Consider the following 7,540-nt stretch of genomic DNA (forward strand, 5'->3'; position numbering starts at 1 on the left):
CAAACTTTAAGAAACGACAACTTTGGTTTCTTGCCAAACCATAGTTCATAAGGCGTCGTCTCAACGGATTTTGATGGTGCCCTATTTAACGTGAATGCGGCCGTCTCTAAAGCATAACCCCAAAACGATAGCGGTAAATCAGTAAGAGACATCATAGATCGCACCATATCCAGTAAAGTACGATTACAACGTTCGGACACACCATTACGCTGTGGTGTTCCGGGTGGCGTGAGTTGCGAAACTATTCCACAATTTTTCAAATGTACACCAAACTCGTAACTCAAATATTCTCCTCCACGATCAGATCGTAGAAACTTTATTTTCTTGTTACGATGATTTTCCACTTCACTCTGAAATTCTTTGAACTTTTCAAATGTTTCAGATTTATGTTTCATTAAGTAGATATACCCGTATCTGCTTAAATCTTCTGTGAAGGTGAGAAAATAACGATATCCGCCATGAGCCTCAATATTCATCGGACCACATACATCTGTATGTATGATTTCCAACAAATCTGTTGCTCTCTCCATAGTACCGGAGAAAGGTGTTTTAGTCATCTTGTCCATGAGGCACGGTTCGCAAGTACCAAGTGATTCATAATCAAGAGGTTCCAAAAGCCCATCAGTATGGAGTTTCTTCATGCGCTTTACACCGATATGACCTAAACGGCAGTGCCACAAATAAGTTGCACTATCATTATTAACTCTGCATCTTTTGGTTTCAACACTATGAATATGTGTATTACTACTATCGAGATCCAATAAGAATAGACCACTCCGCAAGGGTGCATGACCATAAAAGATATTACTCATATAAATAGAACAACCATTATTCTCTGATTTAAATGAATAACCGTCTCGCATTAAACAAGATCCAGATATAATGTTCATGCTCAACGCTGGCACCAAATAACAATTATTTAGGTCTAATACTAATCCCGAAGGTAGATGTAGAGGTAGCATGCCGACCGCGATCACATCGACTTTGGAACCGTTTCCCACGCGCATCGTCACCTTGTCCTTTGCTAGTGTTCGCTTAATCTGTAGTCCCTGTTTTGAGTTGCAAATATTAGCAACAGAACCAGTATCAAATACCCAGGTGCTACTACGAGCTCTAGTAAGGTACACATCAATAACATGTATATCACATATACCTTTGTTCACCTTGCCATCCTTCTTATCCGCCAAATATTTGGGGCAGTTCCGCTTCCAGTGTCTAGTCTGCTTGCAGTAGAAGCACTCAGTTTCAGGCTTAGGTCCAGACTTGGGTTTCTTCTCTTGAGCAGCAACTTGCTTGTTGTTCTTCTTGAAGTTCCCTTTCTTCTTCCCTTTGCCCTTTTTCTTGAAACTAGTGGTCTTGTTGACCATCAACACTTGATGCTCCTTTTTGATTTCTACCTCCGCGGCTTGTAGCATTGCGAAGAGCTCGGGAATAGTCTTATTCATCCCTTGCATATTATAGTTCATCATGAAGCTCTTGTAGCTTGGTGGCAGTGATTGGAGAATTCTGTCAATGACGCAATCATCTGGAAGATTAACTCCCAATTGAATCAAGTGATTATTATACCCAGACATTTTGAGTATATGCTCACTGACAGAACTGTTCTCTTCCATCTTGCAGCTATAGAACTTATTGGAGACTTCATATCTCTCAATCCGGGCATTTGCTTGAAATATTAACTTCAACTCCTGGAACATCTCATATGCTCCATGATGTTCAAAACGTCGTTGAAGTCCCGATTCTAAGCCGTAAAGCATGGCACACTGAACTATCGAGTAGTCATCAGCTTTGCTCTGCCAGACGTTCATAACATCCGGTGTTGCTCAGCAGCAGGCCTGGCACCTAGCGGTGCTTCCAGGACGTAATTCTTCTGTGCAGCAATGAGGATAATCCTCAAGTTACGGACCCAGTCCGTGTAATTGCTACCATCATCTTTCAACTTTGCTTTCTCAAGGAACGCATTAAAATTCAACGGAACAATAGCACGGGCCATCTATCTACAATCAACATAAACAAGCAAGATACTATCAGGGACTATGTTCATGATAAATTTAAGTTCAATTAATCATATTACTTAAGAACTCCCACTTAGATAGACATCCCCGTAATCTTCTAAGTGATCACGTGATCCAAATCAACTAAACCATAACCGATCATCACGTGAAATGGATTAATCTTCAATGGTGAACATCATTATGTTGATCATATCTACTATATGATTCACGCTTGACCTTTCGGTCTCCGTGTTTCGAGGCCATATCTGCATATGCTAGGCTCGTCAAGTATAACCCGAGTATTCTGCGTGTGCAAAACTGCCTTGCACCCGTTGTAGATGGACGTAGAGCTTATCACACCCGATCATCATGTGGTGTCTGGGCACGACGAACTTTGGCAACGGTGCATACTTAGGGAGAACACTTCTTGATAATTTAGTGAGAGATCATCTTATAATGCTAACAATCAAAGCAAGATAAGATGCATAAAAGATAAACATCACATGCAATCAATATAAGTGATATGATATGGCCATCATCATCTTGTGCCTGTGATCTCCATCTCCGAAGCACCGTCATGATCACCATCGCCACCGGTGTGACACCTTGATCTCCATCGTAGCATCATTGTCGTCTCGCCAATCTTATGCTTCCACGACTATCGCTACCGCTTAGTGATAAAGTAAAGCATTACATCGCGATTGCATTGCATACAATAAAGTGACAACCATATGGCTCCTGCCAGTTGTCGATAACTCGGTTACAAAACATGATCATCTCATACAATAAAATTTAGCATCATGTCTTGACCATATCACATCACAACATGCCCTGCAAAAACAAGTTAGACGTCCTCTACTTTGTTTGTTGCAAGTTTTACGTGGCTGCTACGGGCTTAAGTAAGAACCAATCTCACCTACGCATCAAAACCACAACGATAGTTTGTCAATTTGACTCCGTTTTAACCTTCGCAAGGACCGGGCGTAGCCACACTCAGTTCAACTAAAGTTGGAGAGACTGTCGCCCGCAAGACACCTATGTGCAAAGCATGTCAGGAGAACCGGTCTCGCGTAAGCGTACGCGTAATGTCGGTCCGGGTCGTCTCGTCCAACAATGCCGTCGAACCAAGGTATGACATGCTGGTAGGCAGTATGACTTATATCGCCCACAACTCACTTGTGTTCTACTCGTGCAAATAACATCAAACCATAAAAACCTAGGCACTGATACCACTGTTGGGGAACGTAGTAATTTCAAAATTTTCCTACACACACGCAAGATCATGGTGATGCATAGCAACGAGAGGGGAGAGTATGATCTACGTACCCTTTTAGATCGCAACGGAAGCGTTGACACAACATAGAGGAAGTAGTCGTACGTCTTCTTCCCGATCCGACCGATCCAAGCATCGTTACTCCGGCACCTCCGAGTTCTTAGCACACGTACAGCTCGATGACGCTCCCCGGGCTCCGATCCAGCAAAGCTTCGGGGATGAGTTCTGTCAGCACAATGGCGTGGTGACGATGATGATGTTCTACCGACGCAGGGCTTCGCCTAAGCACAACAGCGATATGACCGAGGTGGAATATGGTGGCAGGGGGCACCGCACACGGCTAAGGAACGATCACGAGGATCAATTGTGTGTTCTAGGGTGCCCCCTTGCCCCCATATATAAAGGATCCAAGGGGGGGGTGCGGCTGGCCTAGAGGAGGGCGCAGGAGGAGTCCTACTCCTACCGGGAGTAGGACTCCCCTCCCCGTTCCTTGTCCAACTAGGAGAGGTGGAGGGAGAGAAGGAAAGGGGGGCGCCGCCCCTCCCTCCTTGTCCAATTCGGACTAGGGGGAGAGGGGGCGCGTGGCCTGCCCTGGCAGCCCCTTCCTCTTCTCCACATTAGGCCCATGAGGCCCATTAACCTCCCGGAGGGTTCCGGTAACCCCCCGGTGCTCCGGTTTCATCCGAAACTACCCTGGAACGCTTCCGGTGTCCGAATATAGTCATCCAATATATCAATCTTTATGTCTCGAACATTTCGAGACTCCTCGTCATGTCTGTGATCACATCCGGGACTCCGAACAAACTTCGGTATAGCAAAATGCATAAAACTCATAATAACTGTCATCGTAACTTTAAGCGTGCGGACCCTATGGTTCGAGAACAATGTAGACATGACTGAGACAAATCTCCGGTCAATAACCAATAGCGGGACCTGGATGCCCATATTGGCTCCTACATATTCTACGAAGATCTTTATTGGTCAGACCGCATAACAATATACGTTGTTCCCTTTGTCATCGGTATGTTACTTGCCTGAGATTCGATCGTCGGTATCCAATACCTAGTTCAATCTCGTTGCCGGTAAGTCTCTTTACTCGTTCCGTAATACATCATCTCAGAACTAACATATTAGTTGTAATGCTTGCAAGGCTTATGTGATGTGCATTACCGAGAGGGACCAGAGATACCTCTCCGACAATCAGAGTGACAAATCCTAATCTCGAAATACGCCAACCCAACATCTACCTTTGGAGACACCTGTAGTACTCCTTTATAATCACCCAGTTATTTTGTGACGTTTGGTAGCACCCAAAGTGTTCCTCCGGCAAACGGGAGTTGCATAATCTCATAGTCATAGGAACATGTATAAGTCATGAAGAAAGCAATAGCAACATACTAAACGATCGGGTGCTAAGCTAATGGAATGGGTCATGTCAATCAGATCATTCACCTAATGATGTGATCTCATTAATCAAATAACAACTCTTTTGTTCATGGTTAGGAAACATAACCATCTTTGATTAATGAGCTAGTCTAGTAGAGGCATACTAGTGACACTCTGTTTGTCTATGTATTCACACATGTATTATGTTTCCGGTTAATACAATTCTAGCATGAATAATAAACATTTATCATGATATAAGGAAATAAATAACAACTTTATTATTGCCTCTAGGGCATATTTCCTTCAGAGGCGCCCCCGGCCTACACGTCCGTTCGGAAATACTCCTACTACTCGTCGTCGTCTCACTGATATGTTGGAACGAGACGACATGTCAATCAAACATGGCGTGTAATTTCTTGTGCAAAATGCGATCTGGCCGCGTTGGCCCAAGGTGCCGCATTAGTTATCGACCTTTATTTTTTTAATGGCGTGCCAATCAGTTTTGAAGCACGACTAACTGGTACTATACACAGAGAAAATATAAACTACTCTACCACTACTCCACCTCCAGTACTAGTAGTATAAAAAAGATATATAGGCTGGAGCTTGAGCACTTTCTTGCTAAGGGCTGCCCACCTTGCTTCTCATACTACCACCCTCTCTCCAGATCTAAAAAGATGGCCCCTCTCTCCCTCCTCACCGGCAGTCACACATCCGCTGGGGAAGAAAAGGACGTGCAACATTGACGCACTCGTCATCGGCGAGCGAGGTCACGCACTGACGACAAGGCCGTCCTCTCAGTCCTAGCGCCCGCGCGGGATGACCTCCATCCCCAAGCTCGTTGCCGTAGTGTGTGCGGAGGACGACGACCACGAGCGAAGCCACTTCTCGCCGACCCTTAGGTATGCTACCTCTTTTTGAACCATAACCTTGTTCTATTGCCCCATTTGCCATGTCGTTGCATGTGGATCTTTTTCCACTCCACCATCTTCCCAATTTGCTATCCTCTGCTCTGCTGGCCACGCAGACGAAAACCATAATTTGCACTATTAAAGGAAACCCTACTTCATGCAGACTAATCCATGTCTGGGTTGAATAAGGAAAGGAAGGGATACTATACTGTCCAAGAGAGTAGGCATCGAACCCGCATCTTGGTTGAAAAGGGGAAAATCAGTAGCTAAGGAACGAGTCTCGTGTCTCTTGGTTGAAGAAGAGTAGAAAGGCATGACAACGCAATAGAGAATGACCAGGTCAATCGGTTTGTTGTCCTCGCATAGGAAAAAGGTGGCTAAAGAGAACAAAAATGGGACGTAATCCACATATGCTGCCTGGATATTTGTTGCTCTGGGCAACCATAACTCCCTCACCACTCCGCGTCCGTGGAGGTACATCATACTGGTGCGACCACTGTCCGAATGGGCCTCCCATGCTCTTATTGCCACTTTTTTTGCTGTTAGTATAACGCTAGCAGTCAAGTAAAGCAATGCTACTGCTAAAGTGATGCCACCTTTAACTAATGCCGCTCTCAGTCTAATGCCACCGATAAATTTTAGCAATGCCATTTAATGTCACTGGATTATTTCAGGGTTAGCTGTTGATTGTGGATGTATTAAAGATTTTTCAGCTAAGGCATTCTAATGCTATTGCACAGCCAGTATACCAACTATGAAACTTGTTACTACCTTCAGATTTTGCACTGTTAATGCTTATAGATCACATACCTCACTTTCATGAGATAAGTTAACTTTTTTGTATAGTGTCACCAAAATGCCAATGCGCTGATGTCATTTTATTTTGGTTAAACTGCACAGACAATTATGAAGACAAGAGGAAAGGTCAAGAGTGGGCACCTCCTCCTCCGGCTGTTCTCTTGATTCGTTCGATCAAGTTTTTATGTTTGATCGATTATCAAGATTGGGATAGCAATTTTTAAGGCCCCCCGAGTTCGAAATGATATTTACCTTGGAGGTACATGGTTTGCAATTTTTTATACTGTCATTAGTTAATAATGCTAGTTACCTTCAGACTTTTGTATTTGGTTTAATGCTCATGCACAGCTAGTATACCAATGCTGAAACTTGTTACCTTTACATTTTGTATTGTTAATTCTTATAGAAACCTTCCAGTGCTAGAGTTTATTGAAATCTGTTCAGCAAAACCATTGTACTATACCCTGTAATAAACTAACTACTCTACTATTGCACTAGCCACTGGATTAGTGTATATTTGTAGTATTCGAATGGTGTTGCATTAGCGTATGGACATAAATAAAGTGTGTCAAGCTTTCCCAAATATGTGCTCAAGAAAACTACTACATGTTTTTCTTAATACTAGACGTTTGGGTACTTTAAATTGAATCGCAAAAACATCTTATATTAAGGAACAAAGGGTGTAGAGTTCACTCAAATTATCCTGGTAAAGCTAGTCACACCTTTGTTAAAATTAATGTTCATTATGTTATCGGAGGAGGTCTGTATGTTTGTCTCTAATGCTTGTCGACTACATACCTGACATCATGATGTAATGTTAAGTCATTTCCTTTTGTACATTGTCACTGAATTGTCAAGGCGGTGATGACATTTTATTTTAGTAGAACTGCACAAAATTTGCTTAAAAGAAGAGGAAAGGTCAGGAATGGCTCAGTTTTTCAGAAAAAAACTATGTATGCCTTCCTGACATCAGCCGATGTTGCTTTATTTATTCCTTCAAACAGGTGGTTAGAAACAGTCTTGCTACCTTTTCTCATTAAGAAATTGGAATGCTTATATTTGTGAGTCTATGCTTCAACTAGTGCCACTTTTAGAGTAATCACACTTTCAATATCTATGCAAACAGGGATGCTCGATTTTAGTGGAACTGCACAAAAAGTCCAACTGGTTCAACATTA

This window comes from Triticum aestivum, chromosome 3A (genome assembly GCF_018294505.1).
Source record: "Triticum aestivum cultivar Chinese Spring chromosome 3A, IWGSC CS RefSeq v2.1, whole genome shotgun sequence".
Taxonomy (NCBI): domain Eukaryota; kingdom Viridiplantae; phylum Streptophyta; class Magnoliopsida; order Poales; family Poaceae; genus Triticum; species Triticum aestivum.